The sequence below is a fragment of the Pristiophorus japonicus genome, chromosome 4 (assembly GCF_044704955.1).
Source record: "Pristiophorus japonicus isolate sPriJap1 chromosome 4, sPriJap1.hap1, whole genome shotgun sequence".
NCBI classification, from domain to species: domain Eukaryota; kingdom Metazoa; phylum Chordata; class Chondrichthyes; family Pristiophoridae; genus Pristiophorus; species Pristiophorus japonicus.
This window is the reverse complement of record NC_091980.1, coordinates 59922817-59946985: the sequence shown is the minus strand read 5'-3', so window position 1 is coordinate 59946985 and position 24169 is coordinate 59922817. Positions and strand designations below refer to the sequence as shown.

General features: G+C 46.9%; 1 pseudogene; it reads right to left on the bottom strand.

Annotated features, from left to right (window-relative positions):
- Positions 1–5378: 5378 nt before the first annotated feature.
- Positions 5379–23922, bottom strand: LOC139262064 (F-box/LRR-repeat protein 3-like; annotated as a pseudogene).
- Positions 23923–24169: the final 247 nt, after the last annotated feature.

Below are 24169 nucleotides of genomic sequence, written 5' to 3'. Positions count from 1 at the left end.
TCTGGTGCACATTTTTTTTTAAAGCACAATAGGGGTTTCAGTGTTTCAGTTCTTCTGATGTTGTCTTTTGGCATCAAGGCCAGTCCATTTTAGTAAGTATACTATTGCTTGTATGTACAATGTTGGAAACACTGCCATGGAGTTAAAAAAAATCACCCCCAAAAGGGCTGATGCAAAACCAATCTGTTTCTATGAGCCCAAATTTCCCCAGGAGTTGCTGTTTTTTTTTGAGCAACTTGATTTTTCTGGAGTATCTTTTTAGTTGCAATTCTGGCCATTTAATTTGCGCCAGTGTAACTGAGTTAGTTAGGTTTTTTTTTAGTTTAGTTTTTTTTTCCAAAAGGGGGCGTTACCAGCCACTTACGCCTGTTTTGGCCATTTATGCAAGTTTAGCCAGATAAAAGTTATTCCAAACTAACTGAGGCCAGCATAAGTGGGCACTCTTGTATGTTCAGAAAAACCTTGCTGTGACTTAAGAAATCAGTGCAGGCAGCCAGAGATAAGGGGGGAGAAGGGGACCTTGCAAAGCACTAAACACCTTCACAACAATATTAAGGAAGCATAAATACATTTAAAGCGCAAAACACTAAACGAAGCAGTACATTTGCACCAAGTACAAAAAGTAATAAGCTATTAATTAACAAAAAAAAAATAGAAGGAACCCTGCACCTAAAGCACCAAGACCAAAGTAATAAGCAATCAATCAATCAGTGAATAACAAATAAAAAATAGAAGTCCTACCTTAGGGAGCGCAGCGGGCCACCAATGAGGGAGCCCATTCAGCCAGGGCTAGGGGCAGTGTGCTTCAGGCCCCTCCCACGCAGCCTGCAGAGCGTCACACTGATTCGGGCTGCCAGGAGCTACTGCACATGCGTGCAGACTCTAGCGTGCATGTGCAGAGGTCCCAGCACTGTTTTCAGCACCCAATCCACTGGGCCACGCTACGCCACCACCGAGAAGAGGCTGGGGAGCAACCAGAATTGGGAGGAAGATTTTTGGCAGGCTTGGAGGCGGACAAAAGCGGCGCACCTCGATGAGGGCGCCAGAAAACGGGGTTGGGAAAATTTGAGCCCAATGTCTCTAGTTCAATGAAAGAATGTACACATTGAGGGGTCAAGAATGGCGCACATCGGAGAGGCCCGCCTAATTTATAGAACAAAAATTGCGCCGAATACGTATCTCGCGATTCTCCGATAGCTGTAGGCCCATTTCCACCCCGGTGCTGCGCAGCAGGAGCTGCTGGGGGTGGAGCTACAGCTCTGCGCCGAAAACAGTGCCGGCAGCTGTGCGCGTGCGCAGTAGGTGCCGACATCCTGTCTGCGGGGTATCCCAGGCCGAAAGGACATCACCCCTATCCCCGGCCGAGTGGCCTGCGCATCTTACCTCGGCGGTGGGGCCCGCCCGCTCGGCCTCTCGCTGGGGGCGAGTCCCACCCGAAGAATCGGTGGCGGCGGCAGCCCGGCATCGGCTGCGTGCGAGCCCCGCCCAAAGTCCTTGGCGGGGCCCGGCTTCTTCGTCATCTTCTCTCTTCTCCTCCCTCCCATCTTCTTCTCTTCTCCTCCCCCCCATCTTCTTCTCTTCTCCTCCCCCCCATCTTCTTCTCTTCTCCTCCCCCCCACCTTCTTCCCCTCCCCCCCATCTTCTTCTCCTCCCCCCCATCTTCTTCTCCTCCCCCCCATCTTCTTCTCCTCCCCCCCATCTTCTTCTCTTCCCCTCCCCCCCACCTTCTTCTCTTCTCCTCCCCCCCATCTTCTTCCCCTCCCCCCCATCTTCTTCTCCTCCCCCCCATCTTCTTCTCTTCTGCCCCCATCTTCTTCCCCCCTCCATCTTCTTCTCCCCATCTTCTTTTCTTCCCCACCCCCACATCTTCTTCTCTCGCCCCCTTCTTCTCCCTGGTGCTGCAGTAGGTGAGTAGAAATAATTTTTAATTTATTGAGTGATTTAAAATTTTTAATTTTTAAATTTATTTGGATTGATTTATTTGTTTATTTATTGATTTATTCATCATTTATTATTGATGATGGCTCTTTATTTGTAAAAGTGAAGTGTTTAATATTTGTAAACCCCCCCTCTCTCGTTTCCTACGCCTGATTTCAAATGTAGGCAAGGTTTTTCTGAGCATACAAAAATCTACACTTACTCCATTCTAAGTTAGTTTGGAGTAAGTTTTTGCTGCCTAAACTTGCCAAACAGGCATAAGTGGCCAGACATGCCCCCTTTTGAAAAAAAAACCTGTTCTAAAATGAAACTGTCCTAACTCACCAGAACTGGAGCAAACTAAAGGCCGAGAATTTAAATTTCTAAGATACTCCATTCTAAACTAGTTGCTCCAAAAAAATAGGAGCAACTCAAGCCGAAACTTGACCCCAAGATATGGCATTTATTGGGTACCAGTCACAAATGAGTATCAGTTAATTTGTCAGCCTATTCAGGTTCTTTCTTCTCTTTAAGCAGAAGAAAGTAAAGTATTAATCTACAGGCCAATGGGCGTGATCACTTCTCAATATTCAGTTAAGTTCATTGATTACTAAGTGAAGTGGACCTTCTTCAAAGTCACAATCATTTACTGAATCAGTTCAGCCCATGAGCAGAAGCCACACAATTTCTGATTAAAAATGAGCCCTGGAAATGTTAAAATACAATCTGTCAGTACTTAGACTTTCCATCAGTTTCACCTCACTACCGCCCATTTACCACCCATTTAACCGCTGAGATGAAGTACAACACCGATTTATCGCCCATTTTTCCTAAAAATGGAAACTAACATCCATTTATCGCCCATTTATCGCCAGTGTTAGTTTCGGCATCCAGTTAATGCCGAGATTTAGTTAAACCACCCGCCCATATTTTTTTTCAAAATTATGATGTCAACAATAGTGCACCGCCCAGAATACAGTTTTTAAAGGAAACTAACACCCAGAATATCGCTGAGCGTTACTTTCGGCATCTCACCCATATATCGCCGAAAAGGTCGCTTGCCCAAAAAAATGCTGATAAAAAGCTACACTCACCTGACGTTAACCCAGCGGTATGGAAGCCATTTTGCAAATTGAAGGACTTTTCATATAAAAGGCTGCTTCAAGTTCTGGGAAGTTTTGATTTAATCTGTTAGTTATTTTAAGGTGAATTTAAAATCTGAAGAACATCTCATCATATTGTGGTCGAATTGAATTTCTTATGAGTTTTAGGAGGAAAATGTTTTATTTCTTAAGAATACATATAATAGTAATTATAATGGGGCCTGTAATTTCTCAGCCAATAATGATGATTGCTCACATGCTGCAGACTAGAGGTGGGAGAAGGTATATTGAAGAGCATTATGTGCCCAATCAATGAGGTGGCAGACTGAGGAGGAGGAGGAGAAATTACACCCGACGCACTTACAGGGAGAAGTGGTCTTACTTGAACTTGTCCGAGAACACGTGCCTTAGGAGACTGCGCTTCCGAAAGGAAGTCATCAATGAGATATGCTAACTCATTAGGGGAGATCTGCAGCCTAACAGCACCATCAGGATCACATTGTTCATTGAGGTCAAGGTTACTACGGCACTTTCCTTCTATGCATCAGGCTCCTTTCAGGCATCAGCTGGCGATATTTGCGCCATCTCTCAGCATGCCACACATTGCTACATTCGACAGGTAACTGAAGCCCTTTACGCTCAAAGGATGGACTTTATAAGCTTCCCTATGACCAAGGAAGCACAAACTGAGAGGGCTCTAAGTTTCTCGAGAATAGCAAACTTCCCTAAGGTGCAGGGAGCAATAGCCTGCACGCACATCGCCATGCGAGCTTTTTTTCAGGATGTAGAATTTTTTCGGAACGGAAAGGGATTCCACTCCCTGAATGTGCAACTCATTGTCGACCACAAGCAAATAATCATGGCAATAAATGCAAAATTTCCAGGCAACATCTATGTCTTCAGATAGCAGTAATGTTAAATACTGGTGCCATGAAAGGCGAACATTAAACGTAACGTAAATCAACTGTAACTTCAACTGTCACCAATGTAACGCAAAGCGTTCATTTATGAGCTACAGACACAACAGTCTTGCAGATGTGTAACGACCACCAACGTTATTTCAAGCAAAGCATTAATTTATGAGCTACAGACACAACAGTCTTGCAGTTGCGTAACCACCATGGACCCTTTCCTGCAGTCTAGAGGAGGGTGGGGGAATGGTTTCAACATCAGCCTGATTGTCTTCCCCGACGTCATCGTCCACCTCCTCTTCTTCCTCTTCCGCCTCTCCTCTCTCCTGAGGTGGACCGGCAGTCCCATCTGGCAATTCTTGTCCCCTCCTGATTGCCAAGTTATGCAGCATGCAGCACACCACAATGAATTGAGCAACCTGCTCAGGTTGGTATTGTAATTCGCCTCCTGAGTGGTCCAGGCATCTGAAGCGCTGCTTAAGCACTCCAATTATCTTTTCAATGATATTGCATGTGGCTATGTGGCTTTCATTGTATCGCTTCTTGGCTTCTGTCTGGGGCTTATGCAGGGGGGTCATCAGCCAGCTGGTTATGCCATTTCCTTTATCACCCAGCATCCAACCATGACCTTGTGGCTGACTCTTAAACAGGGGGTTGGGGGCGGGGGGGGTTCCCACTCCGGGTCAATTGTGCCCACCGATTCTCTACTTCGGTTACTAAGGCAGCATTGGACTCCTCAGTGAAGCGCTTTGCACGCCTTGGTCTTCCCATCTCTCTCGCTTCAGCCACTTCCTCCTCCTCCTTGCTCAAAACTACATCTTTCTCCATTTTTACTTCACTGCTATCCATTTTATTTTATTTTAATCCAGAAATTGAAAAAAATCACTGAAAACACCTATAACACCAATCACCGAAAACACCACAAGAACCCTTCACCAGTTTTCTCCACCATCTCTTGTTCTCTCTCCTCTTTCACTTTCACTCTCATCTGCGCATGTGCAGATGACCCCTAACCTCCTGAAACGCGGGAAAAAAACGTTGTTATGGATGCTGGCCTTGCATGACTGAAAAAAATACTAACGCCCATTTCACATCGCTATGGCTAATGCCAAATGATGAAGTGGAAACTAGCGGGTTTGAAATTGGGTGATATTCTGGCGATCACAAAAACCAATATAAATGCTAATGCTTTTGGGCGATCTGGAGACTAATGCAAAGTCTAGTCACAATCACTGTAGTCAGCGTCTGAATCCTGACAAACAGGATTGAAAAGTGCTTTCATATAGATCTTAGACTTTGTAAATGTTTAACTGCGTCAATACTTATTCAGTATTCAGATTTATCATCTATTTATCTGTATGCTTTATTCATTTATGAAAGCATGGTGCACCATCCCCTTGATCCTGCTGAGTCCCACATTCCCTATCTTAAATAATCTGCATCAACTTTACCAGGTGGGCATTATATCTGGCAATCATACCCTTCCTAGATGCTTGGAAAACTACCAACGGATTCGCTCCAAATTATATTTCTGATCTGGTATCAGCACTTTCTTCATGATGGATAGCTGAGTCAGCCATCCTCCATACATCTTCACAAACTCCACAAATGCATGGCATGAACCTTATTCACCCAGACCCATGGCAGTCAAGTTTTTGCAAAGCTCTGCAATATAAATCAGTTCAGCCTCCAGAGGCTGAAGACCGTTTGCACAGACTACTTGTTCGATCAATCTTGGGCAGTTCATTCCAATACAACCCAACATCTCCTTACTGACTGCACAGCCAAAATAGATATGAGTGACTGGAGTTTCATCATCATACAGAAAGAAGTACATGACAATGTTTCTTTTGGAGAGTGTTTCACAAGAGCATCCCAGCTACTCTTTTTGATGCTGTGGAACTAGGTCTGTCCAGGGTTCTCACTCACCACATCAATGTGAAAATATTCCAGATGAACATGCTTCTCTCTGGATAAAGCCAACAATAAGTCATCGCTCAGAAGGTAATAGTTTATTGCCAGCTGTCAGACCATAGCAGTGATTTGCCACACAAAGAATACCTACATAGGAAAAAAAATAGTAACTATTTAACATATGACTAACAAAAATGCACAGTCACAGTAATGTATAATTTAGTCACTGGTAATTTGAGCTGGATGGCAAGAGGGAGAGGATGAATGTATTTTTTCTACTTTGTAGACTTGGGATTGATTACGATGACATTCTCCTTTCTCTGCTAACCAAGTGTTTCAAGTGAAATGAGCTTTGGCAATTTCATTTCAGTTCCTGGTGGGAATAGTCCATATTCTCAAACAAAACAACAATCGCCCCGAGATACAAATAAAGGCTAGCAATGAAAATATTATTTTAGTGCAAAAGGGGTGTTTTTCTGAAGTCATGTTCATAAATATTTATATTGATTCTTTTTGCACAATAGATACGTAATCAAGCTGAAAAGGCTTCTCTACATTCTGACGACTTAGTCATGTTAGCATACCTAATCTCAATTGCATCAGCAAAATACACACAAATTATTTTACAACTTCCTCTACCATACAGTGGGACTCTGCCAGTACTAAATTTTGAATGAGCAATGTGCTTCATTGGTTTCCAAATTGAAAGTGCTCACCAACCCACCACACACAATCTGGCATCAAACCAAGAGAAGAAACATTTCAAATGTTTAGATCACAGGCACAGTCTAGAGAATAGCATTATTTCTTCATAAAACCATTAGACAACTAACTCTAGTGTCATGTTATACAACAAAGATGCACAGAGAGCACAAAAGGAAACATTACTTAAAATATTAGTACTGAAACACAAAATTCCACAAAATGTAAACTAAAATTATTCACCATATAAAAATAAATCATAATTGAGTTTATTCAACATACAAGATTCCGAAGTTGTATTAATCAAACTATGCCTTTTTGTGAACCATTCGAACCACTCGAATAGCTGGAGCATGCCATCAATGGTCTAACACAAAAAACATTACTGCTCTCCTCAGAACAGTGCAATCAATTTCAGCAATCATTACCTAATACAATGCTTTCATGAATTAAATTAAGAAATTGGAAACTTCCAATTATTCAATAAAAATTAGATGACCTGATGCAGCATGGCTCCATGAAAAGGAGATGACAGAGATTTCCTCGGCTCCTCTGTATTGACTTCCCAATATAAGTACACTATGGTAGAGACACACTTGACACACCATTTCAGTACTCCTGAAACATTTCGTGCTGAACTGCAAATTACATTGTGAGCAAGCTTGGATTTACCTGAAATATGAGGGCAACTACTCATTTTCAACAATTTCAGAGTGTTACTGTTATTAGCCACCAAAACTTTGAGTGATGGATTATCTACTGGTGTATCATCAACCTTGATTGATGACAGTGACTTTGAGTTCACAAACACCAGTCAGAGCTGACACAAAACGTGACTGTGAAAGCAAAAATAGGAAGATATTGAATTCTGTGTAATTGTTGTCAAAAAAATGTTCCTCCATGACAGTTAAGCTACATTGAATTATTTTTTTTTAAAAGCTACCTTTGACAAATTCATGAAACTAGGTCTTGTTGTGGAGATCAGCCACAAGGTCTTCATGGAACAGCTGACCAGTTGTGAAAGAATATCACGTGCTGCCTCTGCAGACTCAGTACGACTGTCACCCTGAAAAAGGCAAGAAAGGAGATTTAAATAATGGAAATTAGCTGAACACTACAATGAGTTTTGTAATTTATAGTCCAACCAGATATATATTAATGATAATCATTAAAGGAGGGACAAAAAAAATGCTCAAACCACTCAAGACAGTATTCAAGCTTTTGTTAGTACAGGTGGCAGGGTCTTCCGGAATCCATAAAATGTTCCGGAATCCAGACCCGCCGATCTTGGGGCTCCACCACTGCCCGACCTCGGGCCTCACCGCCGCTGCCCTTACCTCGCCTCACTCACCGCCGCAGCCCTTACCTCAGGGCCTCCTCACCAGCCCGCCCCAACACCACCTCTCTGTCGGCCCGAACACTTCCTTGGTGACGGGGCCCCACCCGAACAGCTCCACCTCGGTGGGGCCCCACCTGAACAGCTCCACCTCGGTGGGGCCCCGCCTGAACAGCTCCACCTCGGTAGGGCCCCACCCGAACAGCTCCACCTCGGTGGGGCCCCACCCGAACAGCTCCACCTCGGAGGGGCCCCACCCGAACAGCTCCACCTCGGTGGGGCCCCACCTGAACAGCTCCACCTCGGAGGGGCCCCACCCGAACAGCTCCACCTTGGTGGGGCCCCGCCTGAACAGCTCCACCTCGGAGGGGCCCCACCCGAACAGCTCCACCTCGGTGGGGCCCCACCTGAACAGCTCCACCTCGGTGGGGCCCCACCCGAACAGCTCCACCTCGGAGGGGCCCCGCCTGAACAGCTCCACCTCGGAGGGGCCCCACCCGAACAGCTTCACCTTGGTGGGGCCCCGCCTGAACAGCTCCACCTCGGAGGGGCCCCACCCGAACAGCTCCACCTCGGTGGGGCCCCGCCTGAACAGCTCCACCTCGGAGGGGCCCCACCCGAACAGCTTCACCTCGGTGGGGCCCCGCCGGAACAGCTCCACCTCGGAGGGGCCCCGCCTGAACAGCTCCACCTCGGAGGGGCCCCGCCTGAACAGCTCCACCTTGGTGGGGCCGGCGGCCTGAACAGCTCCACCTCGGAGGGGCCCCGCCTGAACAGCTCCACCTCGGAGGGGCCCCGCCCGAACAGCTCCACCTTGGTGGGGCCGGCGGCCTGAACAGCGCCTTAGCAGAGAACCCTCTTTCTGACATACCGAAATCCGTAAATACCCAAACCTGGGCTCAGGAGTTTCCGCATTTGTGATGTCAGAAAGATGATCCAAAATCCGGAAAAATGCGGAATCCGGAATGGCCTCAGTCCTGAGGGTTCCGGATTCTGGGCGCTGCACGTGTATTACATATTAGATGAACTTGGTACGTTGTCCGAAGTAGCAACTTTGTGGTGGCATGATTTTGCAAAAGTTATGATGAAAATATAATTAAAATATCAAGGAGAAAAGGTTGTATTGTGTTCCTCACACAGATGAGGCTGCACACAGGGATGTTAAAGTAACAGTGACCAAAGTCTTTAACAAGACACTCCAGAGTGAGGAACAGGCCTTACATACAGTACTCCCAAGGGATGCTGGGATCCCTTGGGACTTCAGGGGAAGAGCTCCCTGGTGGCGGAACATGGGAGTGCATGCTTTACAGATACACAACATCACTCCCCTCCCAAAGTCAAAGTGAAAACTATTTACAAGATGAGGCGGTCGGGAGCCTTTCTTTCCCTGGTGGACCGCCTCGGTACAAATGTCTGTTCTGGTGTGTTGACTGTGCTCTCGCTGGGCTGACGTGTTGTTAGCCCTGCAGAGCTGCTAGGTGAGCCTGGCCTTGCTGGGCTGTTGGGTGTGATGGGTTCGATTTCCTGGTCCGGCATGGTGTCGTTGATCTTTGGGTGTGTGTTCTGGGCTCGAAAAAGGTGGTGTCTGCTGTGGGTTGTTCAGGGCAGTCTGTGAACCGCAGCCTCGTGTGGTCCAGCTGCTTTCTGCAAATTTGTCCATTGTCTAGTTTGACTACAAACAGCCGATTCCCTTCTTTAGCTATCACCATGCCTGAAATTCACTTGGGACCATGTCCATAGTTTAGCACATACACAGGGTCATTCAGATCAATTTCCCGTGACACAGTGGCGCGACCATCGTTTACATTTTGTTGCTGCCGCCTGCTCTCTACCTGATCATGCAGGTTAGAGTGAACCAGCGAGAGTCTGGTTTTAAGTGTCCTTTTCATGAGTAACTCAGCCGGTGGCATCACTGTGAGCGAGTGGGGTCTCGTGCGGTAGCTGAGCAGTACTCGGGACAGGCGGGTTTGGAGTGAGCCTTCTATGACTCGTTTAAGGCTCTCTTTGATGGTTTGTACTGCCCGCTCTGCCTGCCCATTGGAAGCTGCTTTAAACGGGGCCGAGGTGACATGTTTGATCCCATTGCGGGTCATGAATTCTTTAAATTCGGCACTGGTGAAACATGGCCCGTTGTCACTGACCAGTATGTCAGGCAGGCCGTGGGTGGCAAACATGGCCCTCAGGCTTTCAATGGTGGCGGTGGCAGTGCTTCCCGACATTATTTCACAGTCAATCCACTTTGAAAAAGCATCCACCACCAGCAGGAACATTTTACCGAGAAACGGGCCTGCATAGTCGACATGGCTCCTCGACCATGGTCTGGAGGGCCAGCGTCGGCGAGAGGCGACAGTCCGGGGCGCGTGGAGGCCTACAAAAGGCCATGAGTTCAGGAGTTCGGGCAGGGTCGGCGAGAGGCGTGTTTGTGCAGCTACAGGAGGAAGGCAAAAAAGAAGTAGAAAGAAATAGAAAGGTGACGTCACAGCCAAGGGGGTAAGTGATTGGCTGGTGACTGGTAAGTAGTTTTTCTTATTTCTCTTCTAGATCAGTCAGTAATTTTTAGCATTGTTGTTGCCAATTTAAGTTAATCTAAGGGTTAAGTCATGGCAGGAGAGCTCGGTCGGGTGTTATGCTCCTCCTGTACCATGTGGGAACTCAGGGACGACTCCAGTGTCCCTGACGACTACGTGTGCGGGAAGTGTATCCGCCTCCAGCTCCTGACGGTCCGCGTTGCGGAATTGGAGCTGAGGGTGGATTCACTCTGGAGCATCCACGATGCTGAGAATGACGTGAGTAGCACGTGTAGCGAGTTGGTCTTACCGCAGGTGAAGGGTCCACAGCCAGATAGGGAATGGAAGACCAGCAGGAAGAGCAGTGCAAGGAAGGTAGTGCAGGGGTCCCCTGCGGTCATCCCCCTGCAAAACAGATACACCGCTTTGAGTACTGTTGAGGGGGATGACTCATCAGGGGAGGGCAGCAGCAGTCAAGTTCATGGCACCATGGCTGGCTCTGTTGCACAGGAGGGCAGGAAAAAGAGTGGGAGAGCGATAGTGATAGGGGATTCAATTGTAAGGGGAATAGATAGGCATTTCTGCGGCTGCAACCGAGACTCCAGGATTGGTATGTTGCCTCCCTGGTGCAAGGGTCAAGGATGTCTCGGAGCGGGTGCAGGACATTCTGAAAAGGGAGGGTGAACAGCCAGTTGTCGTGGTGCACATTGGTACCAACTATATAGGTAAAAAAAGGGATGAGGTCCTACGAGACGAATTTAAGTAGATAGGAACTAAATTAAAATGTAGGACCTCAAAAGTAGTAATTTCGGGATTGTTACCAGTGCCACGTGCTAGTCAGAGTAGGAATCGTAGGCTAGCTCAGATGAATACGTGGCTTGAGCAGTGGTTCAGCAGGGAGGAATTCAAATTCCTGGGGCATTGGAACCGCTTCTGGGGGAGGTGGTACCAGTACAAACCGGACGGTCTGCACCTGGGCAGGACTGGAACCAATGTCCTAGGGGGAGTGTTTGCTAGTGCTGTTGGGGAGGCATTAAACTAATATGGCAGGAGGATGGGAACCAATGCAGGGAGATAGAGGGTAACAAAATGGAGACAGAGGCAAAAGACAGAAAGGAGATGAGTAAAAGTGGAGGGCAGAGAAACCCAAGGCAAAAAACAAAAAGGGCCACTGTACAGCAAAATTCTAAAGGGTCAAAGTGTAATAAAAAGGCAAGCATGAAAACTCGGTGCCTAAAATGCGAGGAGTATTCAGAACCCAGGAGAGGGCTCTGAGCTAGTTAGAGTGGGTGAGAGCTCAGATGAACAGGACCCCAACAAAGAATGCAAAAGGCAGGAGGCAAGAGAACAGAGTAGCACTGGGGTAAGTGTAAACCACAAGGTGATAGGATGGGACAATATGTAAGAATATAAAGTAGCTGCAGGAGGGGTCAAAACTAAAAATCATGTTTTAAAAACTAGTATTAAAACACTCTACCTAAACGCACGCAGCATTCAAAATAAAGTAAATGAGTTGACGGCACAAATCATTACAAATAGGTATGATTTGGTGGCCATTACAGAAACGTGGTTGCAGAGTGGCCAAGACTGGGAATTAAACATACAGGGGTATCTGACAATTTGGAAAGATAGCCAAGATTGGAAAGGAGGTGGGGTAGCTCTGTTAATAAAGGGTGATATCAGGGCATTTGTGAGAGACGACATTAGCTCTAATGAACAAAATGTTGAATCATTGTGAGTGGAGATTAGAGATAGTAAGGGGAAAAAGTCACTAGTGGGCATAGTTTATAGGCCCCCAACAAATAACTTCACGGTGGGGCGGACAATAATAAAGGGAATAATGGAGGCATGTGAAAAAGGAACGGCAGTAATCATGGGGGATTTTAACCTACATATTGATTGGTCAAATCAAATCGCACGGGGTAGCCTTGAGGAGGAATTCATAGAATGCATACAGGATTGTTTCTTAGAACAGGATGTTACAGAACCTACAAGGGAGCAAGTTATCTTAGATCTGGTCCTGTGTAATGAGACAGGAATAATAAACGATCTCCGAGTAAAAGATCCTCTCGGAATGAGTGATCACAGTATGGTTGAATTTGTAATACAGATTGAGGGTGAGGAAGTAGTGTCTCAAACGAGTGTACAATGCTTAAACAAAGGGGACGACAGTGGGATGAGGGCAGAGTTGGCTAAAGTAGAATGGAAACACAGACTAAACGGTGGCACAATTGAGGAACAGTGGAGGACTTTTAAGGAGCTCTTTCATCGTGCTCAACAGAAATATATTCCAGTGAAAAAGAACAGCGGTAAGAGAAGGGATAACCAGCCGTGGATAACCAAGGAAATAAAGGAGAGTATCAAATTAAAAACCAATGCGTATAAGGTGGCCAAGGTTAGTGGGAAACTAGAAGATTGGAAAAATTTTAAACGACAGCAAAGAATGACTAAGAAAGCAATAAAGAAAGGAAATATAGACTATGAAAGTAAACTTGCGCAAAACATAAAAACAGATAGTAAAAGCTATTTACCGATATATAAAACGGAAAAGAGTGACTAATGTAAATATTGGTCCCTTAGAAGATGAGAAGGGGGATTTAATAATGGGAAATGTGGAAATGGCTGAAACCTGAAACAATTATTTTGCTGCGGTCTTCACAGTAGAAGACACAAAAACCATGTCAAACATTGCTGGTCACGGGAATATGGGAAGGGAGGACCTTGAGATAATCACTATCACTTGGGGGGTAGTGCTGGACTGGCTAATGGGACTCAAAGTAGATAAGTCCCCTGGTCCTGATGAAATGCATCCCAGGGTATTAAAAGAGATGGCGGAAGTTATAGCAGATGCATTCGTTATAATCTACCAAAATTCTCTGGACTCTGGGGAGGTACCAGCGGATTGGAAAGCAGCTAATGTAACGCCTCTGTTTAAAAAAGGGGGCAGACAAAAGGCAGGTAACTATAGTCCGGTTGGTTTAACATCTGTAGTGAGGAAAATGCTTGAAGCTATCGTTAAGGAGGAAATAGCGGGATATCTAGATAGGAATAGTGCAATCAAGCAGACGCAACATGGATTCATGAAGGGGAAATCATGTTCAACTAATTTACTGGAATTCTTTGAGGATATAACGAGCATGGTAGATAGAGGTGTACCGATGGATGTGGAGTATTTGGATTTCCAAAAGGCATTCGATAAGGTGCGACACAAAAGGTTACTGCAGAAGATAAAGGTACGCGGAGTCAGAGGAAATGTATCGAGAATTGGCTGGCTAACAGAAAGCAGAGAGTTGGGATAAATGGGTCCTTTTCGGGTTGGAAATCGGTGGTTAGTGGTGTTCCACAGGGTTCGGTGCTGGGACCACAACTGTTTACAATATACATAGGTGACCTGGAAGAGAGGACAGAGTGCAGTGTAACAAAATTTGCAGATGCAAATTTGCAGGGAAAGCGGGTTGTGTAGAGGACACAGAGAAGCTGCAAAGAGATTTAGATAGGTTAAGCGAATGGGCTAAGGTTTGGCAGATGGAATACAATGTCGGAAAATGTGAGGTCATCCACCTTGGAAAAAAAACAGTAAAAGGGAATATTATTTGAATGGGGAGAAATTACAACATGCTGCGGTTCAGAGGGACCTGGGGGTCCTTGTGCATGAATCCCAAAAAGTTAGTTTGCAGGTGCAGCAGGTAATCAGGAAGGCGAATGGAATGTTGGCCTTCATTGCGAGAGGGATGGAGTACAAAAGCAGGGAGGTCCTGCTGCAACTGTACAGGGCATTGGTGAGGCCGCACCTGGAGTACTGCGTGTAGTTTTGGTCACCTTACTTAACGAAGGATATATTGGCTTTGGAGGGTGTACAGAGACGATTCATTAGGCTGATTCTGGAGATGAGGGGGTTACCTTATGATGATAGATTGAGTAGACTGGGTCTTTACTCGTTGGAGTTCAGAAGGATGAGGGGTGATCTTCGAGAAACATTTAAAATAATGAAAGGGATGGACAAGATAGAGGCAGAGAGGTTGTTTCCACTGGTCGGGGAGACTAGAACTAGGGGGCACAGCCTCAAAATATGGGGGAAGCCAATTTAAAACCGAGTTGAGAAGGAATTTCTTCTCCCAGAGGGTTGTGAATCTGTGGAATTCTCTGCCCAAGGAAGCAGTTGAGGTTAGCTCATTGAATGTATTCAAATCACAGATAGATAGATTTTTAACCAATAAGGGAATTAAGGGTTATGGGGAGCGGGCGTGTAAGTGGAGCTGAGTCCACGGCCAGATCAGCCATGATCTTGTTGAATGGCGGAGCAGGTTCGAGGGGCTAGATGGTCTACTCCTGTTCTTAATTCTGATGTTCTTATGTTCTTATGACCACAAACCTAGTTGTGTCTCTCTGGGCGCATTGCTCAACTGAGCACATGCGCTGCATTGCCATACACAGGACTTTATTCAGAGTCGATACCGGGCCACCACACGTGGGATCTGGCTATCACTTTCATCATTACTATACCTGGGTGTGTGCTGTGGAGATCCGAGATGAACATCTCCCTGCCCTTTTTTGGTAGCACTATGCAGTTACCCCACAACAGGCCATCTGCCTGAATGGACAGCTCGTCCTTTCACCGCTGGAACGGCTTGATTGGCTCTTGCATTTCAACGGGGCTGCTGGCCCAGCTCCCATGCAGTGCACAGTTTTTTACGAGGGACAGCAGGGGATCTTGGCTGATACAAGTTCTAATCTGGCGGACCGTGACAGGTGATTTATCATTTTCAAATGCTTCCATGAACAAGTCTGCGGGCTGCGCCACCATCAACAAGTTTGCAGTCTGTATCATTTCCACCCCCGTGGCGGGCAATGGTAGCCCACTGAGAGAATCCGCACAGTTCCCGGTGCCTGGCCTGTGGCGGATGGTATAGTTATATGCTGATAACACGAGTGCCCACCTTTGTATGCGGGCTGAAGCATTCGTATTTATCCCCTTGTTTTCAGCAAACAGGGATGTGGGAGGCTTGTGATCAGTTTCCAGCTCAAATTTGAGGCCAAACAGGTACTGATGCATTTTCTTTACCCCGAACACACATGCTAATGCCTCTTTCTCAATCATGCAGTAGGCCCTCTCGGCCTTAGACAAGCTCCTGGAAGCATAGGCGCCAGGTTGCAACTTCCCCGCAACATTACTTTGTTGTAATACACACCCGACTCCGTACGACGATGCTTCACATGCTCGCACAAGTCTTTTACACGGGTTATATAATACAAGCAGCTTGTTGGAGCATAAAATGTTTCTGGCTTTCTCAAAAGCAATCACTTGGTGTTTTCCCATACCCAGTTCCCACCTTCGTGCAATAACACATGTAGGGGCTCTAAGAGGGTGCTTAACCCTGGTAGGAAGTTACCAAAATAGTTGAGGAGTCCCAGGAACGACCGCAGCTCTGTGACGTTCTGTGGCCTGGGTGCGTTCCTGATAGCCTATGTCTTGGCCTCTGTGGGCCGAATGCCATCCGCCGCGATCTTTCTCCCCAAGAACTCCACTTCTGTTGCCATGAAGACGCATTTCGACCTCTTCAGCTGCAGCACTACGCGATCCAGTCGCTGGAGGTCCTCCTCCAGGCTTTGTAGCTGCTTGGCGGTATCCCGACCCGTGACCCATATGTTGTCCTGAAAGACCACCGTGTGTGGTACCGACTTGAGTAGGCTCTCCATGTTTCTCTGGAAGATCGCTGCAGCCAACCGAATTCCAAACGGGCATCTGTTGTAGATGAACAGTACCTTGTGCGTGTTGATGCAGGTGAGGCCCTTCAAAGACTCCTCCAGCTCCTGCGTCATGTAGGCCGAAGTCAGGTCGAGCTTGGTGAATGTCTTGCCTCCTACCAGTGTCGCAAATGGGTCGTCTGCCTTAGGTAGCGGGTATTGGTCCTGTTGCGAGAAACGTTACTTTATAATCGCCGCAAATCCTGACCGTGCCATCACTTTTGAATACTGGAACAATCGGGCTGGCCCACTCGCTGAATTCCACTGGGGAGATGATGCCCTCGCGTTGCAGCCTGTCCAGCTCAATTTCCACTCTCTCCCTCATCATGTGAGGTACTGCTTGCGCCTTGTGGTGAATGGGTCGTGCCTCTGGGACCAAGTGGATCCGCACCTTCGCCCCGGAAAAGCTTCCAATGCTTGGCTCTAAAAGGGAAGGAAATTTGTTCAGAATCTGGGTACGTGAGGCCTCATCGACATATGATAGCGCTTGGATGTCATCCCAGTTCCAGTGGATTTTGCCCAGCCAGCTCCTTCCAAGCAATGTGGGGCCATCGCCCGGAACAATCCAGAGTGGCAGTTCATGCACCCTGCCCTTGTAGGTGACCTTGACCATGGCGCTGCCCAGGACAGTGATAAGTTCTTTGGTGTACATTCTCAGTTTCGTGTGGATTGGGCTCAGGGCTGGTCTGAATGCCTTGTTACACCACAGTCTCTCAAACATCTTTTTACTCATGATGGATTGGGTAGTGCCAGTGTCCAGTTCCATGGCTACGCGTAAGCCATTCAATATTATGTTTAGCATTATAGGTGGACATTTCATCGAAAATGTGTGCACCCCGTGTACTTCAGCATCTGCCTCCTCTCTCTGAGGCTCGAATGTGCTTTGATCCACGATCGACCGATCTTCCTCTGCCACATGGTGGTTCGCAGGTTTCGTAGAGCTTGCAGCTCATTTGCAAGCTTGTTGGAGCTGCCCCACTGTTCCACAGCTCTTGCAAACATACCCTTTGATGTGGCATGAATAGGCTGAATGGAAGCCTCCACAATGCCAACAAGGTGTGAATTGCCTTGCATTCATCCTTTGTTGCAGACTCTGAGTCATCTGGGTCACCTGAGGCCTGCTGGCAGTTGCAGACTCGTGGGTTCTGCACTGTACATTTCTGCTCACAAACACAGTTCCAGTTAATTTATGAACATTGCTAGCAATTGTGTGCTGAGAGATTTGTTTGGTGTTATCACTGGTGGACATAAGCGCCTGTGCTATCGCAATGGCCTTACTGAGGGTCGGTGTCTCTACAGTCAAAAGATTTCGTCGGATGGTCTCGTGGTCAATGCCCAGTACAAAAAAGTCTCTGAGCATTTGCTCCAGGTAGCCATCAAACTCACATTGTCCTGCAAGTCGCCTTAGCTCGGCGACGTAGCTCGCCACTTCCTGATCTCATATCGCTGGCACGTGTAGAACCGATACCTCGCCATCAGCATGCTCTCCCTCGGGTTAAGATGCTCCCGAACCAGTGTACACAGCTTCTCATGCAACTTATCTGTGGGTTTCACCGGAGCCAGAAGATTCTTCATGAGGCTGTAGGTCGGTGCCCCGCAGACTGTGAGGAGGACCGCTCTCCTTTTTGCAGCGTTTCCTTCTCCGTCCAGCTCATTGGCTACAAAGTACTGGTCTAGCAGTTCGACATAAGCTTCCCAGTCCTCACCCTCTGAGAACTTCTCCAGGATGCCCACAGTTTGCTGCATCTTTGCATTGGATTTGTATTCTCGTCACCAGTTATTGTGTTCCTAACACAGATGAGGCTGCACACAGGGAGGTTAAAGTAACAGTGACCTCAGTCTTTAATAAGACACTTCAGAGTGAGGAACATGCCTTAGGGGCCGGCTTATATACAGTGCTTCCAAGGGATGAGCTCCCTTGTGGCGGAACATGGGAGTGCATGTTTTTCAGATACACAACAGGTTGAGTTTACTTTAAACATGCAGTTTGTTTGAAGAAACTGTATATTGCCTTACTGATTCCTTCAGACATGCTTAACATGGTTTTTTATGCAGCCCAATGTTTACTTTCACAAAGATGCACTAATTGCAAACATGAATGAGTCACCAATCTTAACTGTCCAGAATGCATTGATCAATTTCAATCCTGCCCCACTTCAACAACAACAGCAACAACATGCATTATTCTGCACCTTTAATGTAGTAAAACATCCCAAGGTACTACAGCGGAGCATTATAAAATAAAATTTGATACCAAACCACGAGATATTAGGACAGGTGACGTCAAAGAGATAGATTTTAAGGTACATTTTAAAAGAGGAAAGAGGGGCTTAGAGAGGGAATTCCAGAGCCTAGGTCTTAGACAGCTAAAGGCACGCCGCCAATGGTGGAGTGATTAAAATCGGAGATGCGCAAGAGGCAAGAATTGGAGGAGCGCAGATCTCAGAGGATTGTAGGGCTGGAGGAAGTTACAGAAATAGGAAGGGGCGAGGCATGGAGGGATTTGAAAACAAAGATGAGAATTTTAAAATCAAGGTATTGCCGGACCAGGAGCCAATGTAGCTCAGTGAGCACAGGGTGATGAGTGAAATTGGATTTGGTGCAAGTTAGGAAATGGGCAGCAGAGATTTAGATGACATCAAGATTATGGAGCATGAACGATGGGAGGCTGGCCAGGAGAGCATTGGAATAGTCAAGTCTAGAGATAGTAAAGGCATGGATGTGGATTTCAGCAGCAGATGAGCAGAGGTGGGACGGAGACTGGCAATATAATGGAAGTGGACATTGGCGGTCTTGGTAATGGAGCAGATATGTAGTCAGTTCATCTCAGATTCAAATAGGATGGCAAGGTTGCAAATGGTCTGGTTCAGCTCCAGACCAGGGAGAGGGTTGGAGGCGGTGGTGAGGGAACAGAGTTAGTGGCGGGGAATGAAGACAATGGCCAGAAATATCTGTACCTGGGTTGGTCGGGTGCAGGCAATCGATGTGGCAGGTCGTGACCCCGTTCTTCATACAACGGCGCTGCCAAGATCGACTTTCTGTTAATTGGGCCTATTAAGGCTGCCCTGTGCGTTTCCTGGCCCTATTAAATGGTGCAGGTCTGATGAAGTCATCGATGACGCATTTTCAACCAGGATATTTAAAGAAGCCATGTTGCATTTGAAGATTCATCGAGGAGCACACTGCACAATTGGACTGCTGCAAATTGTGCCAAACATAAATACACAGACATAGGGCTGCACCCGGGCTCTCCGATGACTCCCTTCATATGCTTGGGGAACTGATGTCAGCAGCCAGTGAACATTCATCATATGCATAATGGGATCTGTACCCATTCTTCATATGGCATATCTAATTCATCTTTTTACTCACTTACAGGTCCATCAAGTGTCCCCCACTACTGACCAGGAGAAAGAGGAAGATGACTCCTCAGAATATCTTCCAGCCTCTGCGGGAGCACTATCACCAAACGCAAGTGCACCCAGCACCAACACAGATACTTGCACCTCGGTGGGTCCCACACGAGATAGAGTAGTGTTGTCACCTGGTATCTCACAACTCACAAATGAGGAAGAGCAGATGTTGGAGACAGGGGCAGAAAAGGAGCTCCTCGCCTGAGGGCGAAGGACACTCCCAGCTCTCCTCAGCTGCATGCAGATACTGAGCCTCATCAGAAAGAGGGCATTCCTGGAAGTGCAGCAAAAAGTGCAGAAGGTTTTGCAAACACCATGCCTGCAAATGTCCAGAGAATGGTGGAATCCATCTCCAACATGAACACCACCATGCTGCAGGCGATGGCAACAGTAGGCTCTTCCATAAATAGGCTGGCGACCTGCATGGAGTAGCTAATGCGCCTCGCACAGGAGCACGTGGTCTCTATTGAGAATAGATGGCTATCTATGGAGAATAGATGGCAGATGCTCCTAGACCTCATCTTTAGAAGGGATGTCAATGTAAAAGTGGGTTCTCATGGCCCCATTGCTGTATAGCAAGGTGCTCTCCAGCTCCTTGCTTGCAGGGAAGTGGGGGTGGCCCATGAAGGGGATGATGGCGAGAGGGGACATGAAAATGGGGGCTCCTCGCAAAGCACTCACACTTCTCCCCTATTGGGCCCCATCCCCACATCCTTCAGAAGCCCAGATGCCACCTGGGATCACGATGGCCAAGTCTGCCCTTACACAATCACAGGAGGAGCAGACTTTGGCGGGCCTGTCACAAGTTCCAAAACCCAGAGGATGTCCGCCAAAGGTGTCTATGCAGTCGCAACAGGGAAGTGAGCAGGCTGCCACTACCTCTGTTGAAGCCACAAAGATAGCACCTCGTAGAAGCATGCGTAAGAGAAAGATGAAACATAAGTAGATTCACACGGATAGCCACTTGGATGTTTGATTAAATGTTTCAGTAAAGTTTCCGTTACTGTGATGTCACAGATACAAATCTTTATTATCACCACTTTCATTTCACCACCTCATTTGTGCGCACCATTGGAAGTGGCTTAGTGAGTTGGCATGAATAGTGAGACATAATGTTACCCCCAACAATTGTAGTCAATGTGAAAGGAATGGCTTGGTCACTGTAGGGATGCTTTATGATGTTGCTGTGGAGTGATGGTGTAGCACGTGGCAGCCATATGGGTGTAAAGTTAAGTAAAGTTAAATTAAGTAAATCTGACCGTGATGAGCCCATCCCTGGCCTCGCAGGCAGCAATGAGCTCGGACCCTGGTCCTCCGAAGAGGCTGTGTGTTCAGTGCCTTGCTCCTCATGCAGCGCTAATCCTTGCTGCTGCGCTATGTTCTGCAGGGCGCAACAGACCATGGTGATTCTGGAGACATTGGCCGGTGCATACCGAAGGGTCTGTCAAGGTACCTGAAGTGCATTTTGAGCATGCCTATTGTCTGCGCTATGACACATCTGGTGGAAATGTGGCTTTCATTATATCTTGCCTCGGCCTCAGTACTTGGCCTTCTCAAGGGTGTCATGAGTCATGACTTCAGTGGATAGCCCTGGTCTTCAAGCAGCCAGCCGGAAAGTCTGTTTGGAGGACTGAAGTGCTGAAGGAGGGTGGACTGGCACAAGACGAAAGAGTTATGGCAGCTGCCACGGAATTTGGTGCACACATGCATGATGATCTTCCTATGGTTGCAGACCAGCTGCACATTGAGGTAATGGAAACCCTTGCGGTTGACAAAGTCTCCTGGGTGATGATAGGGTGCCCTGAAGGCCACCTGTGTACAGTCGATGATGCCCTGCACCCGTGGGAAGCCAGCCAGAGCAGAAAAGCTGAACGCCCATTCAGTAACACTGGCTTCAACAGGAGCAAAGTTAATATAATTGGCTGACTTTCAAACCTGGCATATTGATCTGGGTGATGCATCTGTGGTCGGCCGACTGCGAGATGCCACAAATGTCTGCTGCAGACCTCTGGAAGGAGCCTGAGGTGAAGAAGTTGATAGCGGTGGTGACTGTGATTCTCACCATCCCCTGCCTTCCCCTCCCCCCTCAGCTGCTTGCACCTCTTGGACATTGGTATGCCTAGTACAGTTCCCAGGATTTGGGGAGAGGGAGAGATGAGGAAAAGCACTAACATTCTTGCCCCTGATCAAAAAATGATTTAATCCATGAAGTGGAAGGATAGATAGGATTAAACTTAGCTGTGATGTTCCCCACAGCCAACCAGTCTTCTGACACTCTGTCAACTGAAGTATAGCCACTGTTAAGGTACAAGAGGACTGCTGGCTTTCAGTAAAGGAGATAAATGTATGGTGGGGCGGGGGGGGGCGGCGGGGGGGAGAGAAAGAGAAGGAAAAATTCTGAATATCAAAAGAAGTATTAGCCTTATTTTTTTTAACCTGTATGGCTCAGACTATCTTTTTTTTTACCTTAAAACTGACATAAAACTGAGATGATCTGCATGCTTTTTGATTATCTGCTATATCAGACCTAGGTGGGTTGATTTCAAATAGGATGTGGCTGGCTGGTTCAGTTCAAACTCAAATCATCTCCATAGTTCCAGCATGTGAAATACTTCTTTCCATGTTCTACATACTGATGATGCTTAAGCCCGATCCACCAATGGAAAGTACTGAAAGATGTGCAGATTCACCTCATAGTGCAGGTTTCCCCAGTCTACATGAGAAGCACTCAAAGGCCCCAAGTTTCCACATGATTTGCTCCTGATTTTTAGGAGCAACTGGTGTAGAACGGAGTATCTTAGAAATCGGAATTCTCGACATTTAGTTTGCTCCAGTTCTAGTCAGTTAGAACAGTTTCACTTTGGAATAGAATTTTTTTTCAAAAGGGGGCGTGTCCGGCCACTTACGCCTGATTTCAAAGTTTCGTGAGTGAAAACTTACTCCAAACTAACTTCGAATGCAGTAAGTGAAGATTTTTGTACGCTCGAAAAAACCTTGTCTACACTTTAGAAAATCAGGCGTAGGTTACAAATTAGGCGTAGGGAACGAGGTGGGGGGGGGGAGGGGGGGAAGGGAAGTCATTAAATTCTACAATCAATCCTTAGTTATACTTATACAAATATTATACAAATAAATCCAACCTGAATAAAAATTTATAAGCAAAGAAAAGATTAAATAAACCATGTTCCTACCTGTGTGAAAGTGCTTCAGGCAGGCCTTTCATGTTGGAGACAGGCAGAGGTGTGGCGTCAGTGTCTCGACGGCAGCGGCAACAAGCTTCGAGCTGAGCTGCAGTGCTTGAGGCAGGCCTTCATTCTCTTCGTGGCTGGCCGCGAAGAAGCAACACCGGACGGACCCGAGGCCATTCGGCCATGAGATATCAGCGGCGTCAGTGGCTGACCGGCAGCCGAAGAATCAGCAGCGGACCGACGTGAGGCCATTCGGCCATAGGATATCAGCGGCGTCAGTGGCTGGCCGGCAGCCGAAGAATCAACGCAGGACACACGCAGCTCATTCAGGTTCTTGAGGCCATTCGGCCACGCTTTAGGGGCGGCGTCAGTGGCTCGACGGCAGCCGAAGATACAGCAGCAGCCTTCGAGTTGTGAGGGGGACTGAGGCCATTTGGACAGGGAGAGGCAGCCACATCAACAGTTTTATATTTAAATTTGCAGAATGGGTGCTGCATTGTCAACACCACGTATTATGCAATGGTGGACGTTGATTATTGCAAAATTGAATTGGCACTCTTATTTCTCCAACACACAGTCCTTACTTTGCATGCACCAATGCAGCACCGGTTCTGCAAGTTTAGCAGTGAAAAGCTGAACTCACTGATTTCAGCAGGTGATTTATTCAGCAGTGCTGCTAAAAGCATTCCCTCACACACAGAAATATAAAAAAAAATTAAATTACAAGCCTTTGCAGGGGTCCAAGAAACAAATCTTCACTTTTTCTGCAGTATTTTTAAAAATGGCCGAGTGCCAATGTTTGTGTGAGACTGCGCATGCACGCACGCTCCAATGCGCACGCGCAGGGTTGCCGGCACCACGAAGGCTAATTTAAATTGTACCCGCCCCCTGCTACTTAGAAAATTGGCGCGAGTGTTAGGCTCCGCCCCCTGCTGCGAAGAGCGCACTGCGCCAAGCAGACATCGAGCTCCAAGGAGCTTGAGAATATCGGACTTTTTTTTAGGCGCAGTTTTCGGCGCGAAAAACAGGCGCCCAGCTCGGAGGTGAGCCGTTTTCGCCGCGGGACGAAACTTGGGGCCAAAGTTTCACTGCCTTGAGCTAACCTAGTCTTCTGTCTTTTATTTCCTTTATCAACATCTGAAGCAGGTTGGGTTCCAACTTGTTGGCTAAATCTATTTTTCTTCATTCTGGAAAAAAGTGAGGAACAAAAGGCGATGTTATTTTTGGTGAAAGTGAGCACTCAGTTATAATTAGCAAATGTTGGATACAGATGACTAGCTTTGAACTTAGCATTGTATTTAAACAAATTCAGACTAGTCCATGGGAAGACGCAGTTTAATAAAGTAAAGATGGGGTGTGATTTTGACAAAGTTACCTAGGTTAAAATGTAGCTCAAATAATTATTTTTAAATTGTCTGATATTTTTTCTCGAA